Source organism: Oncorhynchus clarkii, chromosome 12 (genome assembly GCF_045791955.1).
Source record: "Oncorhynchus clarkii lewisi isolate Uvic-CL-2024 chromosome 12, UVic_Ocla_1.0, whole genome shotgun sequence".
Classification (NCBI taxonomy): Eukaryota; Metazoa; Chordata; class Actinopteri; order Salmoniformes; family Salmonidae; genus Oncorhynchus; species Oncorhynchus clarkii.
In genome coordinates, this window is record NC_092158.1 from 98263066 (window position 1) to 98284920 (window position 21855).

General features: G+C 40.3%; 1 long non-coding RNA gene and 1 pseudogene across 1 annotated transcript in view; both read right to left on the reverse strand.

Moving 5' to 3' along the window:
• Positions 1 to 21855, reverse strand: part of LOC139421744 (uncharacterized) — a 261838-nt gene that overhangs the window by 200487 nt on the left and 39496 nt on the right. The gene's annotated exons all lie outside the window — the stretch shown is intronic.
• On the reverse strand, positions 7934 to 11129 carry LOC139421793 (NLR family CARD domain-containing protein 3-like; annotated as a pseudogene).

Genomic DNA, 21855 nt, shown 5'->3' on the forward strand with positions numbered 1-21855 from the left:
TGCATATGATTATTACTATTGGATATAAAACACTCTGACGTTTCTAAACCTGTTTGAATGATGTCTGTGACTATAACAGAACCTATATTGCAGGCAAACACCTGAGAAAAAATCCAAACAGGAAGTGAGTATTCTGAGGCTGGTCGATTTTCAACTCATCGCCTATTCAAATCCCAGTAAGATATGGATCTGTTTGCACTGCCTACACCTTCCACTAGATGTCAACAGTCTGTAGAACGTTGAATGAAGCCTCTACTGTGATGTGGGGCTGGATGGGAGGTGTTTGAGTCAGTGGTCTGGCAGAGAGCCAGTTCCTGGTCATGCGCATTCCACATGATATCGCCTTACTTCTGTAGACACAAAGGAATTCTCCGGTTGGAACGTTATTGAATATTTATGATAACAACATCTTGAAGATTGATTCTCTACTTAGTTTGAGAAGTTTAGTCGACCAGTAATATAACTTTATGAAGTTTTCGCCTGGACCTGCTAAGCGTTTGGACATGTGTAGCAAAAGTAGCTACTTGTACATAATTAATGGCCATTATCGAAAAAACAAACAATTTATTGTGGAACTAGGATTCCTGTGAGTGCATTATGATGAAGATCATCAAAGGTAAGGGAATATTTATGATGTAATTTCGTATTTCTGTTGACTCCAACATGGCGGAGAAATGTTGTTTATATCTGAGCGCCGTCTCAGATTATTGCATGGTTTGCTTTTTCCGTAAAGTTTTTTTGAAATCTGACACAGCGGTTGCATTAACTTTTTATGGCTGCAATCCCGATATCGGGATAAGTGTCATCAACAACCGCTGAATAGCATAGCGCTACGTACAATAAATATTACTATAAATATTTATATTAATGAAATCACAAGTGCAATATAGGAAAACACAGCTTAGCCTTTTGTTAATCCACCTGTCGTGTCAGATTTTGAAATTATACAGCGAAAGCAATCCCAGCGTTTGTGTAAGTTTATCGATCGCATGATAAAACATTAAGTACAGTTAGCTCGGTCACGAAAATCAGAAAAGCAATCAAATTAATAATTTACCTTAGATGATCTTCGGATGTTCACTCACGAGACTCCCAGTTACACAACATTTTTCAAAATAAAAGCCTGAAACTATGTATGAAGACTTTGACAGCTTTGGGGAAGCGATAGGAAAAGGAATCCGGTAAATGGAGCAAAGGGAGGCTTTGGAAAATAGAAGCCACTTCCTGTTTTGATTTTCCTCAGGGTTTCTACTGCAATATCAGTTCTGTATAACTCACAGACAATACTCACAGACAATATTTTGACCGTTTTGGAAACTTTAGAGTGTTTTCTATCCAATAACAATAATATAATGCATATATTAGCAACTGAGACTGAGGAGCTGGCTGTTTACAATGGGCACCTTTTCATCCAAGCTACTCAATACTGCCCCTGCAGCCATAAAAAGTTCACCTTTCTCCTCCCTTTCATCTACAATTGACAAATAAGGAATCATAGCTTTCACCTGGATTCACCTGGTCAGTCTGTCATGGAAAGAAAGGTGTCCTTAATGTTTTATACATTCATGGATTTTGTTATGTAACCTATTGTTTTCTCTTTATTCAACCTGCCATCTACCCACCTGGGGACTGAGGGTTATGAGAGAACCCCCACATCACTAACCTCTCTTTATTCAACCTGCCATCTACCCACCTGGGGACTGAGGGTTATGAGAGAACCCCCACATCACTAGCTTCTCTTTATACAACCTGCCATCTACCCACCTGGGGACTGAGGGTTATGAGAGAACCCCCACATCACTAGCTTCTCTTTATTCAACCTGCCATCTACCCACCTGGGGACTGAGGGTTATGAGAGAACCCCCACATCACTAGCTTGTATGTTCTGCAGCCTTGTAAAGATAAGGAGGGGATGACTGGGAGGCAGGTTGGCATTTATTGTCATGAATCTTGCCCTGGAGGCAGTTCAGCAAAGAGGTCACTAGTTGGCACAGGCACAAAGTAAAAAAAAAATCAGATTTTAATCCTAACCTCAACCCTAACCACACTGCTAATCCTTCCCTTATATTAAGACCATAAAACAACATTATTTTCCACATCCAATTTTGACTTTGTAGCTGGCATATCTAGAGGAAATCACACAGTTCTGTCTCCAGGTCAAGATTCATGACAAACATCAACCTGCGACTGGCAGAGGCAATGAAGAATCAATAACCAAACTGTTTTCACAAGTAACAGGCTTTTTCTTGTTTCAATTATGTTTAATTATGAAAAGTACAATATATCCTTGTTTACTTGTACAGCTATGGAGCATATATATATAATTGTACAATTTGTTATTCAACATAAAAAACAGAACAAATTATCACATTGGTATTTTAACGGTGTTATTGTAAGAGTTTAAATGTTTAAACAGAGGATCCATCTAAAACAGTATAAAACAAGATGATAAACAGAGGATCCATCTAAAACAGTATAAAACAAGATGATAAACAGAGGATACATCTAAAACAGTATAAAACAAGATGATAAACAGAGGATCCATCTAAAACAGTATAAAACAAGATGATAAACAGAGGATACATCTAAAACAGTATAAAACAAGATGATAAACAGAGGATCCATCTAAAACAGTATAAAACAAGATGATAAACAGAGGATCCATCTAAAACAGTATAAAACAAGATGATAAACAGAGGATCCATCTAAAACAGTATAAAACAAGATGATAAACAGAGGATCCATCTAAAACAGTATAAAACAAGATGATAAACAGAGGATCCATCTAAAACAGTATAAAACAAGATGATAAACAGAGGATCCATCTAAAACAGTATAAAACAAGATGATAAACAGAGGATCCATCTAAAACAGTATAAAACAAGATGATAAACAGAGGATCCATCTAAAACAGTATAAAACAAGATGATAAACAGAGGATCCATCTAAAACAGTATAAAACAAGATGATAAACAGAGGATCCATCTAAAACAGTATAAAACAAGATGATAAACAGAGGATCCATCTAAAACAGTATAAAACAAGATGATAAACAGAGGATCCATCTAAAACAAGATGATAAACAGAGGATGCATCTAAAACAGTATAAAACAAGTGCAGTATGTTCTGAGAATGTTACTTTAACATCAACTCATAACGTCACACTATAACTTCATGGGAGTCTTGTGGAAAGACTGCATGTTGTTTTGGGGGGATTGAGTGACGTCTTCATCAACATTTGCAGAATATTCCTGTAATATTTTCACCTCTTGTCAGACGCCAACAGTCTAGTCGGCTGCAGACATTCATAAGGAGTTCTAGTAGTTTATTTGCCATTTGCAGGTATTAAAAGTAGTACATACATTGTAATTCCTTGTTGGATCTCTCTCACATATAGGACAGTACATACCAGAGGAGGCTGCTGAGGGGAGGACGGCTCATAAAAATGTCTGGAACAGAGTGAATGAAATGGAACACATGGAAACCACGTGTTTGATACCATTCCACTTATTCCCCTCCAGCCACTACAAGCCTGTCCTCCTCAATTAAGGTCCCACCAACCTCCTGTGGTACAAACACAAACAGTAAAATATATCATAAAAATGCAAAGTGGTAAAAGATCAGAAAAGGAACCAAAAGGTTCAGTCATGTTCTAATAGTCTGATGAAAACAGTTTAGGTTGATGATTTAACAGGCAGATAGAACTGGGATAGAAGCTGTTCTAGAACCTGTGGTCCAGAAACTGATTTAACAGGCAGATAGAACTGGGATAGAAGCTGTTTTAGAACCTGTGGTCCAGAAACTGATTTAACTGGCAGATAGAACTGGGATAGAAGCTGTTCTAGAACCTGTGGTCCAGAAACTGATTTAACAGGCAGATAGAACTGGGATAGAAGCTGTTCTAGAACCTGTGGTCCAGAAACTGATTTAACAGACAGATAGAACTGGGATAGAAGCTGTTCTAGAACCTGTGATCCAGAAACTGCCTAGCAACCACTGGTCCTCACTAGACTGGTGCCCTGAATGGCTATGTCTTCATTGGAGTTTTTCATGTTTTGTTTTCTGTGCTTATAGGACTTAGTGACAGAATAAGGAGTCTGTTTGTTCTCAATCCCATCAGAAATCATCCTCATTTGAAGGTCCTGTGTCCTGTCAAGGTCTTATCCATTATAGGAAGACGTGTGTGTGTGTGTGTATTTTTTTGTGAAGAATCAACAACAAGTGGGACACAATCATGAAGTGGAACGACATTTATTGGATATTTCAAACTTTTTTAACAAATCAAAAACTGAAAAATTGGGCGTGCAAAATTATTCACAAAAAAAATACAGTTTTATATCTTTATGTTTGAAGCCTGAAATGTGGCAAAAGGTCGCAAAGTTCAAGGGGGCCGAATACTTTCGCAAGGCACTGTATATATATAGTGGCAGTAGTAGTGGCTAGTACTGATATAGAGATGAGACCTGGGTTCTATCAGGTGGTCTATATATATATATATAGTGGCAGTAGTAGTGGCTAGTAGTGATAGAGAGGAAACGTTAAATCAATAAACAAACTGTTTTCACAATTAACAGCCTTTTCTTGTTTCAACCAGTCGCAGGTTAACATCAACCTGACAGAGGAAACGTTAAATCAATAAACAAACTGTTTTCACAATTAACAGCCTTTTCTTGTTTCAACCAGTCGCAGGTTAACATCAACCTGACAGAGGAAACGTTAAATCAATAAACAAACTGTTTTCACAATTAACAGGCCTTTTCTTGTTTCAACCAGTCGCAGGTTAACATCAACCTGACAGAGGAAACGTTAAATCAATAAACAAACTGTTTTCACAATTAACAAGCCTTTTCATGTTTCAAGTATGTTTTATTATGAAAAGTACAATATATCCTTGTATACTTGTACAACTATGTAGCGTATGTCCATATATAATTATACAACTATGGAGCGTATGTCCATATATAATTATATATATTTGTTATTCAACATAAAAGACGTACAGCAAATGATCACATTGGTATTTTAATTGTAAGAGGTCCTGGGTCAAGATCCTCACAATTATAGGAAGACGTGTGTGCGTGTGTGTGTGTGCGTGTGTGCGTGTGTGTGTGTGTGCGTGTGTGTGTGTGTTTGAGTGTGTGTTTGAGTGTGTGTCCAGAGTGTGTGTGTCCTGTGTGAGTATGTGTCCTGTGTGTGTGTTTGTGTGTGTGTGTGTGTCCAGTGTGTGTGTGTGTGTCCTGTGTGAGTATGTGTCCTGTGTGTGTGTTTGTGTGTGTGTGTGTCCAGTGTGTGTGTGTGTGTCCTGTGTGAGTATGTATCATGTATGTGTGTTTGTGTGTCCAGTGTGTGTGTGTCCAGTGTGTGTGTGTCCAGTGTGTGTGTGTGTGTCCAGTGTGTGTGTCCAGTGTGTTTGTGTGTCCAGTGTGTGTGTGTCCAGTGTGTGTGTGTGTGTCCTGTGTGAGTATGTGTCCTGTGTGTGTGTTCAGTGTGTGTGTCCTGTGTGTGTGTGTGTGTCCTGTGTGAGTATGTATCATGTATGTGTGTTTGTGTGTCCAGTGTGTGTGTGTCCAGTGTGTGTGTGTCCAGTGTGTGTGTGTGTGTCCAGTGTGTGTGTCCAGTGTGTGTGTGTGTCCAGTGTGTGTGTGTGTGTGTGTGTGTGTGTCCAGTGTGTGTGTGTGTCCAGTGTGTGTGTGTCCAGTGTGTGTGTGTGTCCAGTGTGTGTGTGTGTCCAGTGTGTGTGTGTCCAGTGTGTGTGTGTGTCCAATGTGTGTGTGTTTGTGTGTCCAGTGTGTGTGTGTCCAGTGTGTGTGTGTCCAGTGTGTTTGTGTGTCCGTGTGTGTGTGTGTCCAGTCTGTTTCTGTGTCCAGTGTGTATGTGTGTGTGTCCAGTCTGAGTGTGTGTGTCCAGTCTTTGTGTGTGTGTCCAGTGTGTATGTGTCCAGTGTGTATGTTTGTGTGTGTGTGTGTCCAGTGTGTATGTGTGTGAGTGTGTATGTGTGAGTGTGTGTCCAGTCTGTGTGTGTGTGTCCAGTGTGTGTGTGTGTGTGTGTGTGTGTGTGTATGTGTCCAGTGTGTGTGTAATGTTAGTCCACTGTGTGTGTGTGTCCAGTCTGTGTGTGTGTCCAGTGTGTGTGTGTGTCCAGCGTGTGTGTGTGTCCAGCGTGTGTGTGTGTCCAGTCTGTGTGTGTGTCCAGTGTGTGTGTGTGTCCAGCGTGTGTGTGTCCAGCGTGTGTGTGTGTGTATCACTGACACAGAGACACTGAGTCGCCATCATACCAAACCCCAAACCCTGGATAGAGGGGCTCAGTGAATGTGGAGGTGAATGTGATCAGGTGGGTCAGTGTGTCAGAGGAGGCTCTATAGAAGGACAGAGTGCCGGCTGGCCAGTCCAGATACACTCCTACTCTGTGGGAGCTGGAGGAGGGGACGTCTATGGTAGTGGGATAATTATTGTGCCTGGCAATGTAACTGTTGTCAGAGCAGAACAGACTCCAGGACTTGTCATTGCATCCAAGACAACAGTCATCACCCCCTCCTCTCCTGTTGATTCCTTTATATGTCACTCCTATTCCGGGCCCTCTTCCACTCCACTCTACCTCCCAGTAACAGCGCCCAGTCAGACCCTCTCTACACAGCACCTGTCTACAGTCCACAAATCTCTCTGGGTGATCAGGATACGGCTGCTCCTCTCTCCTACATGTCACCTTTCTGCTCTCCTCAGACAGAGAGAGGCGTCTGTTTACTGTGTTTGGGTCCAGTATGAGATCACAGACATCTGATGGATGAAACCAGACACAATATTAGAAATCATCATCATTCACATTAGAATGTTAACTCACTTTTCACTAATTCATTTAATGTAGATGTTTCTAGGTATCAAAAGGAGAAGTTAAGGTAACTTGAGACTTGTTGAATGATCATATGTTATACTGTCTGGTAATACAAAACACACATATTCCCATTAATCACACACACACACACACACACGCACGCACACACACAGTCAAAGCAACTCTTGGTAAACTTTGGTGTCCCTGATTTCTGCTTCTGTAGAACTACAGCTGATATTTAATATGACCAAGTCAGTAATGATGGTGGTCTTTGACTTAACTTGAATTAAGACTTATTCTTAGTCATATTCTTCACAGCAGTCAACACTCACATTTTCTAAGTCCGGGTTTCATTCTGTTCTCTCCACCATGTTCCACACTGTAGCGGTAAGCAGAAGAACAGACAGTCATTGAGGGATACACACACATACACACAGGACACACACAGACACACAGGACACACACAGACACACAGGACACACACACAGGACACACACACACACACACACAGGACACACACACAGTCACACACACTGGCCTCACAGTCATCATATAACTTTGTCCAAGTGGTGGTAAGAATGTTTGTCTTAACTAGCCAGATAAGTCAAACATGTCTGATATGAACATTGACATAAACCCTCTACATACTTGAGTTTCTCCAGTCTGCAGTGTGGATCCTCCAGTCCAGCAGAGAGCAGTCTGACTCCTGAGTCTCCTGGGTGATTGTAGCTCAGGTCCAGCTCTCTCAGGTGTGAGGGGTTTGACCTCAGAGCTGAGACCAGAGAAGCACAGCCTTCATCTGTGACTCCACAGCCTGACAGCCTGACAAAGAGATCATTATGACTTCACAAACACACTGTTAATTTAACACCAGTAGTGTAGAAGGACAATGGCAGATGCATTTGGTTTATTCTCTCAAAGAACATATAGATTCATCTTCCGTTTCCTAGAATTGTATGGTCATGTTGTTATACTAATGTGAAAATCAATGAATTTATTCAATATGTTTTTCAATATAATATTATATACATATTATAATACATATTTTTCTCTAAACTGAATATTTCTTCCTGATGATTAGTTCTTAAATGTCATTTTATTTACTCACAGAGCAGCTCTGGAGGCTTTGACCACTGGCAGCAGCCTCAGAAGACCTTCCTCTGATCTGGAGTATTTCTTCAGGTCAAACACATCCAGCTCCTTTTCTGAAGTCAGCAACACAAAGACCAGAGCTGACCACTGTGCAGGTGACAGGTAGGGTTCTGAGAGACTTCCTGATCTCAGGTATCTTTGGATCTCCTTCACTAGAGAATGGTCATTCAGTTCATTCAGACAGTGGAACAGATTGATGCTCCTCTCTGGAGAGGGATTCTCCCTGATCTTCTCCTTGATGTACTTGACTGTGTCTTCATGGCTCTGTGAGCTGCTTCTTGTCTTTGTCAGTAGACCTCGGAAGTGCTTCTGATTGGACTCCAGTGAGAGGCCCAGAAGAAAGCGGAGGAAAAGGTCCAGGTTTCCTGTCTCACTTTGTAAGGCTTTATCCACAGCACTTTTGTAGACAGAAAGGTTCCTGGTCGTTGATTGAGGTTTGCCCATTAGATTCTTATTGTTGTTGATGAATGAGAGGAACACATATACAGCAGCCAGAAACTCCTGAATGCTCAGATGAACAAAGCAGTACACCTTGTCCTGGTACAGCACACATTCCTCTTTAAAGAGCTGTGTGCACAATCCTGAGTACACTGAGGCTTCATTAACATCAATGCCAGACTCTTTCAGATCTTTTTCATAGAAAATCAGATTGCCCTTCACAAGCTGTTGAAAAGCCAGTTTTCCCAGTGACAGAATGCTCTCTTTATTCCAGTGTGGACCTGTCTCTTCTTTCCCAAGATACTTTTCATTCTTCTGTTTGGTATGAAACACCACAAGGTGTGTGTACATCTCAGTCAGAGTCTTGGGCATCTCTTCTCTCTTATGTTTCAGCATGTGTTCAAGGACTGTAGCAGAAATCCAACAGAAGACTGGAATGTGGCACATGATGTGGAGGCTCCTTGATGTCTTTATGTGTGAGATGATTCTGCTGGCCAGATCCTCGTCACTGAATCTCTTCCTGAAGTACTCCTCCTTCTGTGGGTCATTGAACCCTCGTACCTCTGTTACCTGGTCAACACACCCTGAAGGGATCTTATTGGCTGCTGCAGGTCGGGTAGTTATCCAGAGGAGAGCAGAGGGAAGCAGATTTCCCTTGATGAGATTTGTCAGCAGAACATCCACTGAGGTTGACTCTGTGACGTCCCAACAGATCTTGTTCTTCTGGAAGTCTAGGGGCAGTCGGCACTCATCCAGACCATCAAAGATGAACAGAACTTTGTACATGTTGTAGATGGAGATTCCTGATTGTTTGGTTTCCATTGAGAAGTGATTAAGAAGTTCAATGAAAGTGTGTTTGTCCTCTTTCATCAAATTCAGCTCCCGAAAAGGGAATGAAAATACAAATTGGACATCCTAATTTGCTTTTCCTTCAGCCCAGTCCAGAATGAACTTCTGCACAGAGACTGTTTTTCCAATGCCAGCGACTCCCTTTGTCAGCACAGTTCTGATAAGTTTGTCTTGTCCAGTTAAGGGTTTGAAGATGTCGTTACATTTGATTGCAGTCTCTGGTCTTGCTTGTTTCCTGGTTGTTGTCTCAATCTGTCTCAGCTCATGTTCATTATTGACCTCTCCTGTTCCACCCTCTGTGATGTAGAGCTCTGTGTAGATCTTATTGAGAAGTGTTGGGTTTCCTTGTTTAGCGATCCCCTCAAATACACATTGAAACTTCTTCTTTAGATTAGATTTGAGTTCACGTTGGCAAATCACAGCAAGCTCATCTGAATCTAGAAATAACACAGAGGGTATTAATATTACGCCTGTTTTAATGTCTACAGTATTGAAGGACTGTTATAAAGTTGTACATTATAATAATGTATTCTCTTAACTGACTGTATAAATCTGTAAAAGTGTTTATAATGCGTTACAGACTGGTGTGACTGATTGATATTATTATTGGTATTATTGATGGTATTATTAATGTTCTCTCTCTCTCTAAATTAATCACCACAACACATCCCTGCTGCTACTTGATGAGGTCACTAGGTGTTGTGTTAAGGCTGCTACAATATCATTGAGTTACACAGCTACATTAGCTGTACTTTAGCTACAGCTTTTAAATGTTATAAAACAGCATTCAACATGAGGCAGACAGCTCTTACATTTCTCCAGTGTGTCAGCAAGCTCCTTCTGGTTCATTTTCCTCAGGATGTGCAGTGTGATCTTCAGAGCCCCCTCTCTGGCACTGCTCTCCTGCTTCTCATCTTCAGCATCCACCACTTCCTTATCCTGCTTCTGACTCTCAAAGCCTTCTGGGAGTTCTGGACTAAGAATCCTCTTGAACGTCTTCAGCTCGTTCTTCACAAATGTCATAATTTTCTCTTCAAGCAACTGAAATAAATAAAGTAAATAAGTTAAGCAAGAGAAGAAATGCTTTCTCATCAACACATTAATGAATGATTGACAGATCAACGTTACTAGAGGTAAACAAAAACAAATGTACATAATAGGACCACATACACTGAATATGGAGGCCAGGTCTGTTTGATGACTCTGGGAAGACTGACCACTGAGAAACTCTGACTCTGATCTCTGCTGTTGGTTTCTGTGGACAAAACATGAGATTACATCTCCTCATCCAGGGAGTACACACACACACACACACACACACACACACACACACACACACACACACACACACACACGGAGGGAACGTTGTGTTTGTTTAATATTGTTTTAGGACTATGAAAATGCACAAAAGGATGAGCCTATGGATTATGAAAACAACAACAATAAATGGGAAAATGGGAGAGAAATGACTAGAGACAGTGTTGTTTAACTCACTGACCAGGACCCATGAGTTCTTCTTACCTTGGTTCAGTAGAAAAGTCTCCCTCTCTAAACTGTATAGGTTGTTTCATAGACCAGTCACTCTTCATGGACACACAGCTGGGAACAGGGGAGGCTGGTCTCTCCTGCTTGATTGGTCTTCAACACAACAGAGACAAACATTACATCTCTCATCTACTCTGAGCTCAGATGGGGAAACATAAGAAGAGTTTCACAAATAGAACTTCCAGACGTTAGTTAACGGCGCGCGAGCAGTGTGTCATTTTTAAAAACTAAATTAATTTAGCGTCGCGAGCGTTGTAGTCAGTCTGTCAACCCTGCTAAAAGGCTGGTGTCGTTACTCTGCCTTCTCCGGGGGCATGTTGAGGTAAATTTACGAACCGGGAGGGTTGAATGATGTAATTTATTGGAGGGCTGGAAGACGCACTCTCGAGGTTGTTTACTCACAATATCAGATATTAAGATGATTTTTATAATGAATGTATACTGAGGTTGAGGTTCTGACTAGTGATTATTTACCCGGGGTTCAATACCTGCTATTGAGGCCAACTGAAAATAATATTCAAAAGTTCGGTCCTTGGACACAGACGGGTTAAACACTAAAGTTACCGTCCATCTAGTGAAGAGAGGAGAACCGGACAGAGGTAGCCAGCATCCGTCAACGAGAGAGGGAGAAGCCTCACCGGGATTTAACAGGTGGAAGAAACAACCGGGGAGCTCCATCGGTCCACAAGAAATGCAGACAGCCGGTGATGATGTAGTGGTAGCTATGGTAACTAGGATGCTGCTGGTAGAGTAGCTAGCTAGCTTACCGAGCTGTACCGACTAGCTAGGATAACTAGGATACTGCTGGTAGAGTAGCTAGCTAGATTACCGAGCTGTACCGACTAGCTAGGATAACTGGGATGCTGCTGGTAGAGTAGCTAGCTAGCTTACCGAGTTGTACCGACTAGCTAGGATAACTAGTATGCTGCTGGTAGAGTAGCTAGCTAGATTACCGAGCTGTACCGACTAGCTAGGATAACTAGGATGCTGCTGGTAGAGTAGCTAGCTAGCTTACCGAGCTGTACCGACTAGCTGGTCGTTCTATACCTCATCTCGATGATGAATCCGGTGAAACACAAATTGAAACAAGGATAGAGAGTGAAAATGATCTGGCTACACTCACACTGTCCCTGACCGTAAAGAAAAAAGCAAATTGAACAGTAAACTTCGGTGTCTCAACACTGTAACAAACTCCGTCGTTATTCCCCAAGATCACCTCAGTCCACTCTGCGCGTAACCGGCTTGGCGCCACACCGAATGTGGACAGTTCTGTACGGGGACGCGGACAGTTCTGTACGGGGACGCGGACTCTTCTGTACGGGGACGCGGACTCTTCTGTACGGGGACGCGGACAGTTCTGTACGGGGACGTGGACAGTTCTGTACGGGGACTCGGACAGTTCCAGAACACTGACATGAGCAGTGGAACACAATCAACTAAACCCAGTCTTTACAGTGGGTTACATTAGTAATATTCATTTTTTTATTATTATGTGAAACAAACATTTTATAACAATATGTTGAGATCTGGGACCATATCGCCAAAGTGTCTCAGAGTAGAAAATGGGTCGTATAAGTGCTGAGAATAAAGGCATTTTACACTTATGGGTATAAGTAGGGTAACTATGCATGAAGTCTCTAGTCAGCAGATATTTAGGACACCTCGTGAGCTGTCCTAAGTAGTTAAGAGTTAACAGCAGGTGTCCTAAGTAGTTAAGAGTTAACAGCAGGTGTCCTAAGTAGTTAAGAGTTAACAGCAGCTGTCCTAAGTAGTTAAGAGTTAACAGCAGGTGTCCTAAGTAGTTAAGCGTTAACAGCAGGTGTCTTGATAATACTATAGAATAATGCAGTGAGTCAGTGGTTCCTGCGCAACATGTAATTGTTTTGGAGCAGATAAAAATAACGTTTTGATATTTGATATGATCAATCCATTAATAATATATGTCTTGTGCTTTTGACAATGATTTATGTGTAATAATTAATAATTATGTATAACAAGTGATACCATGTATGTCTCTAAAGCGTTTTGTCTTCATTTTGGCAGATTAACTCATGCTTATTCCCCAAGATTAACTCAGGTTTTCACCCAGTGGCTAAGGAGTTGGACCTGTGGCCTAAAGGTGGCTGGTTCGAATCCCGGTGAGGCCGGGTGCTGGAAAATGTGCTATTTGCTAACTGCTGGCTAACTTTCTGGTTAATTCCTTAGATCTCAAACCTGCCCCACCTTTCCCAAGTCAATTGCTAGACTTTCACATAGAGGTTACTAGGTCACCCAGTTCAAACTACATTTGAAAAATAAAACTAATGTGGCTTGTTGATCAAGTGTTCTGCCTTGCAATAATAAATATAATGAAATAACAAAACAAAAACAGCCAAATGCTGAAACAGGTTTTGATTAACAAAATAATCTAAATGCTATTTAGTACCATAATGGTATTTACTAACGTAATATTATTACTAAAACAGTTTCTAAAATAATTAGGGTTAAGGTTAATGCTAAATAGGTGATACGTAGGGTTAGATGCTGATGTAAGAAGGGCTTTATAAATACATTTGATTGATTGTTAGGTTGAGGGATTTTAAGGTAAAAAACAGTATGAGTTTATATAGCTCTCTTGCTCCTCCCTGTGGCCTTCTGTGGGTACTACATAACTAATTCACGACACCTACTCGGCTCATAATCTGAAGTAGCAACCGCGTTGGATCTACAAATCAACGAGCTATATCTGTCCATTTGTTTTCTAACTCAGTGAAACTGCGCAGCTTTCACTCAATCCGATGACTACGAACGAACATTTCGATGCATATCAAATTACCCAGCAGCCATTTAGAAACAACAAGTCATCAAAAAAAGTGTTTCTTCATTTAAAAAATGTCTTCTGGCTGTTTAAATCTGCCACGTCTTGAAAAAGAGGACAGGGACATACGTTTTAGTTAGGTGGTATACCTTTTTCTGAAAACAAATATGGTTAACCATGACCAGAAAAGGTTTAAGGTTTAGCACTGTGGGTCACCACAACGTGTATCCAGGCGAACAGTGATCACGTTCACCAAGTAGCTATGCCGGCAGGTGTCATTGATACAAGAGTGAAGCTGCCATTGTGACGCAGAACAATGAGCTGGGAAGAGAGAACGTTCAGAAGGTGCGTTGATTCCACGGAGCTCAATAAAACTAATAGGAGCTGGCAGGAAGAAGAATGACCTAAAATAAGGCCTGTTTTTTATATAACACAACGTAATGTTATGAAACTGGGCTCCATGGCGGATGCAATGAACTAGTTATCAGAAATTAACATTGTTGTAAATGTCATGTTTCCAGCCTATTTGAGGCTAATCCTAACCTCCTATAAAGGGTTCTATATATATATTCTACATATACTGTATACTCAGACACTTCCTAACCTCCTATAAAGGGTTCTATATATACTGTATACTCAGACACTTCCTAACCTCCTATAAAGGGTTCTATATATATTCTATATATACTGTATACTCAGACACTTCCTAACCTCCTATAAAGGGTTCTATATAGAACTTTAGTGGTTCTGTATATGTAGGAAGATAGAACCCTTTTGGTTTCAACAGGAGTGAAGAGTGTGTTGATATAACGGATATATTGTCAGAATTCAGCTTGTAACAACAATCAGAATAAAAACTATAAAGTTATGCCTGCCAACATATTAGATAATAATTAAGAGGCTAAATGATTGTGTCATGCTACAATTTTATAGAGGTGTGTGTGTGTGTGTGTGTGTGTGTGTGTGTGTGTGTGTGTGTGTGTGTGTGTTGGTGAGACAACCACATATCACAGTCTAATATACAGGATACAAACATTCCATTATATAGCGTTTTGAAAAACAAAAATTAATCCACAAAAAACTATGAATTAAAATCTTAGAACAACAATATTTTACAGACAAGGTTCCCCTGAGCAATACTGTCTGATAAATAACAAATGTGAAAAAATGGTGGAAACACGTTTTAGAAACAAACAACATTGTAATCTCACCTCTTAGCTTTGGTGTCATGTTCCCCAGAGAGTCTCATTTTAGAGGCAGGGCCGCCCTCCTCTCTCTCCCCAGAGAGACTCATTTTAGAGGCAGAGCCCCCTAAACAGAGATCCAACATGTTGGTTGTGGTTGACACAGTGACAACTAAACAGAGATCCAACATGTTGGTTGTGGTTAACACAGTGACAACTAAACAGAGATCCAACATGTTGGTTGTGGTTAACACAGTGACAACTAAACAGAGATCCAACATGTTGGTTGTGGTTAACACAGTGACAACTAAACAGAGATCCAGCATGTTGGTTGTGATTAACACAGTGACAACTAAACAGAGATCCAACATGTTGGTTGTGGTTAACACAGTGACAACTAAACAGAGATCCAACATGTTGGTTGTGGTTATCACAGTGACAACTAAACAGAGATCCAGCATGTTGGTTGTGGTTAACACAGTGACAACTAAACAGAGATCCAGCATGTTGGTTGTGGTTAACACAGTGACAACTAAACAGAGATCCAACATGTTGGTTGTGGTTAACACAGTGACAACTAAACAGAGATCCAACATGTTAGTTGTGGTTAACACAGTGACAACTAAACAGAGATCCAACATGTTGGTTGTGGTTAACACAGTGACAACTAAACAGAGATCCAGCATGTTGGTTGTGGTTAACACAGTGACAACTAAACAGAGATCCAACATGTTGGTTGTGGTTAACACAGTGACAACTAAACAGAGATCCAACATGTTGGTTGTGGTTAACACAGTGACAACTAAACAGAGATCCAACATGTTGGTTGTGGTTAACACAGTAATTCTTGAAGGTCAGATGTTCTCATTTATTCATTGTCTCTTAGAAATAAAACATTTACTAACAGACACATCCAAACAGTCAGGTGATTTAATGCATCACATGAATATGTAGTCGTGATTTATATTTTTCACCTTTTGTCCATCTAGTGGAACTAATAATATAATAATATAATATATAATAATAATAATGTCTCACTTTCTCTTTTAATAATTTCTCTCATTCTAGTGTGTTGCTTTGTTCAACAGGTATGATATTATGATGCTGTTACTGAATTCAGTTCATAATAACAATGTTAAGAAAAGTCTGTTCAGTGGTTTCATACCAAATTACACAGGAAGCAGGAGCTCATTGAAATTTAGAAAACAACAAATGTTCTGATATTCTGAAAGAAGATTTACAATTTATACATAAAAAATACACAAATTGTAAAATAACCAGAATATAGGAATATATGAACAACATGTTATAATGTGACTTGACTACACCCAGTTAGCTATATGAACAACATGTTATAATGTGACTTGACTACACCCAGTTAGCTATATGAACAACATGTTATAATGTGACTTGACTACACCCAGTTAGCTATATGAACAACATGTTTTAATGTGACTTGACTACACCCAGTTAGCTATATGAACAACATGTTATAATGTGACTTGACTACACCCAGTTAGCTATATGAACAACATGTTATAATGTGACTTGACTACACCCAGTTAGCTATATGAACAACATGTTATAATGTGACTTGACTACACCCAGTTAGCTATATGAACAACATGTTATAATGTGACTTGACTACACCCAGTTAGCTATATGAACAACATGTTATAATGTGACTTGACTACACCCAGTTAGCTATATGAACAACATGTTATAATGTGACTTGACTACACCCAGTTAGCTATATGAACAACATGTTATAATGTGACTTGACTACACCCAGTTAGCTATATGAACAACATGTTATAATGTGACTTGACTACACCCAGTTAGATATATGAACAACATGTTATAATGTGACTTGACTACACCCAGTTAGATATATGAACAACATGTTATAATGTGACTTGACTACACCCAGTTAGCTATATGAACAACATGTTATAATGTGACTTGACTACAAATAGTTAGCTATATGAACAACATGTTATAATGTGACTTGACTACACCCAGTTAGCTATATGAACAACATGTTATAATGTGACTTGACTACACCCAGTTAGCTATATGAACAACATGTTATAATGTGACTTGACTACACCCAGTTAGCTATATGAACAACATGTTATAATGTGACTTGACTACACCCAGTTAGCTATATGAACAACATGTTATAATGTGACTTGACTACACCCAGTTAGCTATATGAACAACATGTTATAATGTGACTTGACTACACCCAGTTAGCTATATGAACAACATGTTATAATGTGACTTGACTACACCCAGTTAGCTATATGAACAACATGTTATAATGTGACTTGACTACACCCAGTTAGCTATATGAACAACATGTTATAATGTGACTTGACTACACCCAGTTAGCTATATGAACAACATGTTATAATGTGACTTGACTACACCCAGTTAGCTATATGAACAACATGTTATAATGTGACTTGACTACACCCAGTTAGCTATATGAACAACATGTTATAATGTGACTTGACTACACCCAGTTAGCTATATGAACAACATGTTATAATGTGACTTGACTACACCCAGTTAGCTATATGAACAACATGTTATAATGTGACTTGACTACACCCAGTTAGCTATATGAACAACATGTTATAATGTGACTTGACTACACCCAGTTAGCTATATGAACAACATGTTATAATGTGACTTGACTACACCCAGTTAGCTATATGAACAACATGTTATAATGTGACTTGACTACACCCAGTTAGCTATATGAACAACATGTTATAATGTGACTTGACTACACCCAGTTAGCTATATGAACAACATGTTATAATGTGACTTGACTACACCCAGTTAGCTATATGAACAACATGTTATAATGTGACTTGACTACACCCAGTTAGCTATATGAACAACATGTTATAATGTGACTTGACTACACCCAGTTAGCTATATGAACAACATGTTATAATGTGACTTGACTACACCCAGTTAGCTATATGAACAACATGTTATAATGTGACTTGACTACACCCAGTTAGCTATATTAACAACATGTTATAATGTGACTTGACTACAACCAGTTAGCTATATGAACAACATGTTATAATGTGACTTGACTACACCCAGTTAGCTATATGAACAACATGTTATAATGTGACTTGACTACACCCAGTTAGCTATATGAACAACATGTTATAATGTGACTTGACTACACCCAGTTAGCTATGTGAACAACATGTTATAATGTGACTTGACTACACCCAGTTAGCTATATGAACAACATGTTATAATGCGACTTGACTACACCCAGTTAGCTATATGAACAACATGTTATAATGTGACTTGACTACACCCAGTTAGCTATATGAACAACATGTTATAATGTGACTTGACTACACCCAGTTAGCTATATGAACAACATGTTATAATGTGACTTGACTACACCCAGTTAGCTATATGAACAACATGTTATAATGTGACTTGACTACACCCATTTAGCTATATGAACAACATGTTATAATGTGACTTGACTACACCCAGTTAGCTATATGAACAACATGTTATAATGTGACTTGACTGCACCCAGTTAGCTATATGAACAACATGTTTTTGAATGTGACTTGACTACACCCAGTTAGCGCCATTTTGTATGATTGAACTGTCACGTAGCTGTCCCAGGTGAAATGGACTGTTAGATCTGAGTGTTTTACTGTCATTCACTATACTAAAATAACACCAGACATTTAATGTCTCTACACACTTTACAATAATCCCTGGGAAGAGTCTTACCTTGTAGCCTGAATTCACAACCAGAACATGTCAAGTCATTGAGATATTTTCCGTTGTGCTGAGAGAGAACCTTCCTGATGACAAGTGTCTCTGTATCTATGTTCTAGGTTCAGTTGATCTCTGGATGCAATAATATCTGGTCAAAGTCTAGTGACACAACACCATAGTATATCATAACCATAACAGCAGTTTAACCTTTGGCCAGTAAAGGCCATGGTATATTATAACATGTAGAATCATTATGATGATCCAGGTTCATACTATAACATGTAGAATCATTATGATGATCCAGGTTCATATTATAACATGTAGAATCATTATGATGATCCAGGTTCATACTATAAATGTAGAAACATTATGATGATCCAGGTTCATATTATAACATGTAGAATCATTATGATGATCCAGGTTCATACTATAAATGTAGAATTATTGTGATTTTACCAACCCCAACCCCAGCCTCAGCCCCAGCATCAACCCCCAACCCCAGCCTCAGCCTCAGCCCCAGCCCCAGCATCAACCCCAACCCCAGCCTCAGCCCCAGCATCAACCCCAACCCCAGCCTCAGCCCCAGCATCAACCCCCAACCCCAGCCTCAGCCCCAGCATCAACCCCAACCCCAGCAACCCTTCAGAAAAAATCGTACCATAAAGACAGACCAAAAGGCAAGGTGGCGGATTGGAATTTTATAGGAAATAAACCAATACTAGTCTTGGGAGACTCAAATGTTAATATAATCCCTCCATTTCATAACCCAAACATACAAGTGGACAGTTACCCTGGAGCAACATTTTACCATTTTACAAAGGTTCTGGAGAAAACAGCGGTTCATTTAGACACCAGCATAGTGGTTCTCTCGGTGGGCATAAACAATATGGATAATGACCCATACAAAACATCAATCAAACATATTACATCAATGCACAAGGAAGCAAGAGTCACTTTCCCTAATGCAATTATTTACATCCCCATTATTAACCACTCACACCTCCTTTCACTAGTTCGAAAACGAAACCTCAGTCATTTTATTTATTTATTTATTTAACCTTTATTTAACCAGGTAGGCAAGTTGAGAACAAGTTCTCATTTACAATTGCGACCTGGTCAAGATAAAGCAAAGCAGTTCCACAGATACAACGACACAGAGTTACACATGGAGTAAAACAAACATACAGTCAATAATACAGTATAAACAAGTCTATATACAATGTGAGCAAATTAGGTGAGAAGGGAGGTAAAGGCAAAAAAGGCCATGGTGGCAAGGTAAATACAATATAGCAAGTAAAACACTGGAATGGTAGTTTTGCAATGGAAGAATGTGCAAAGTAGAAATAAAAATAATGGGGTGCAAAGGAGCAAAATAAATAAATAAATTAAATACAGTTGGGAAAGAGGTAGTTGTTAGGGCTAAATTATAGGTGGGCTATGTACAGGTGCAGTAATCTGTGAGCTGCTCTGACAGTTGGTGCTTAAAGCTAGTGAGGGAGATAAGTGTTTCCAGTTTCAGAGATTTTTGTAGTTCGTTCCAGTCATTGGCAGCAGAGAACTGGAAAGAGAGGCGGCCAAAGAAAGAATTGGTTTTGGGGGTGACTAGAGAGATATACCTGCTAGAGCGTGTGCTACAGGTGGGAGATGCTATGGTGACCAGCGAGCTGAGATAAGGGGGGACTTTACCTAGCAGGGTCTTGTAGATGAAATGGAGCCAGTGGGTTTGGCGACGAGTATGAAGCGAAGGCCAGCCAACGAGAGCGTACAGGTCGCAATGGTGGGTAGTATATGGGGCTTTGGTGACAAAACGGATTGCACTGTGATAGACTGCATCCAATTTGTTGAGTAGGGTATTGGAGGCTATTTTGTAAATGACATCGCCAAAGTCGAGGATTGGTAGGATTGTCAGTTTTACAAGGGTATGTTTGGCAGCATGAGTGAAGGATGCTTTGTTGCGAAATAGGAAGCCAATTCTAGATTTAACTTTGGATTGGAGATGTTTGATATGGGTCTGGAAGGAGAGTTTACAGTCTAACCAGACACCTAAGTATTTGTCAGAGCCGTCAGAGCCGTCCAGAGTAGTGATGTTGGACAGGCGGGTAGGTGCAGGTAGCGATCGGTTGAAGAGCATGCATTTAGTTTTACTTGTATTTAAGAGCAATTGGAGGCCACGGAAGGAGAGTTGTATGGCATTGAAGCTTGCCTGGAGGGTTGTTAACACAGAAGTCCAAAGAAGGGCCGGAAGTATACAGAATGGTGTCGTCTGCGTAGAGGTGGATCAGAGACTCACCAGCAGCAAGAGCGACCTCATTGATGTATACAGAGAAGAGAGTCGGTCCAAGAATTGAACCCTGTGGCACCCCCATAGAGACTGCCAGAGGTCCGGACAACAGACCCTCCGATTTGACACACTGAACTCTATCAGAGAAGTAGTTGGTAAACCAGGCGAGGCAATCATTTGAGAAACCAAGGCTGTTGAGTCTGCCGATGAGGATGTGGTGATTGACAGAGTCGAAAGCCTTGGCCAGATCAATGAATACGGCTGCACAGTAATGTTTCTTATCGATGGCGGTTAAGATATCGTTTAGGACCTTGAGTGTGGCTGACCAGCTCTGAAACCAGATTGAATAGCAGAGAAGGTATGGTGAGATTCGAAATGGTCGGTAATCTGTTTGTTGACTTGGCTTTCGAAGACCTTAGAAAGGCATGGTAGGATAGATATAGGTCTGTAGCAGTTTGGGTCAAGAGTGTCCCCCCCTTTGAAGAGGGGGATGACCGCAGCTGCTTTCCAATCTTTGGGAATCTCAGACGACACGAAAGAGAGGTTGAACAGGCTAGTAATAGGGGTGGCAACAATTTCGGCAGATAATTTTAGAAAGAAAGGGTCCAGATTGTCTAGCCCGGCTGATTTGTAGGGGTCCAGATTTTGCAGCTCTTTCAGAACATCAGCTGAATGGATTTGGGAGAAGGAGAAATGGGGAAGGCTTGGGTGAGTTGCTGTTGGGGGTGCAGTGCTGTTGACAGGGGTAGGAGTAGCCAGGTGGAAAGCATGGCCAGCAGTAGAAAAATGCTTATTGAAATTTTCAATTATGGTGGATTTATCAGTGGTGACAGTGTTTCCTATCTTCAGTGCAGTGGGCAGCTGGGAGGAGGTGTTCTTATTCTCCATGGACTTTACTGTCAGGGGTGCGTGAATGAGGACCCAAAAGCGAATTAACAAAACAGAGTTTCTTTAATGACGAAACACATGTAGGCTCAGATGGACAGGCAGATTCCGACAGGAC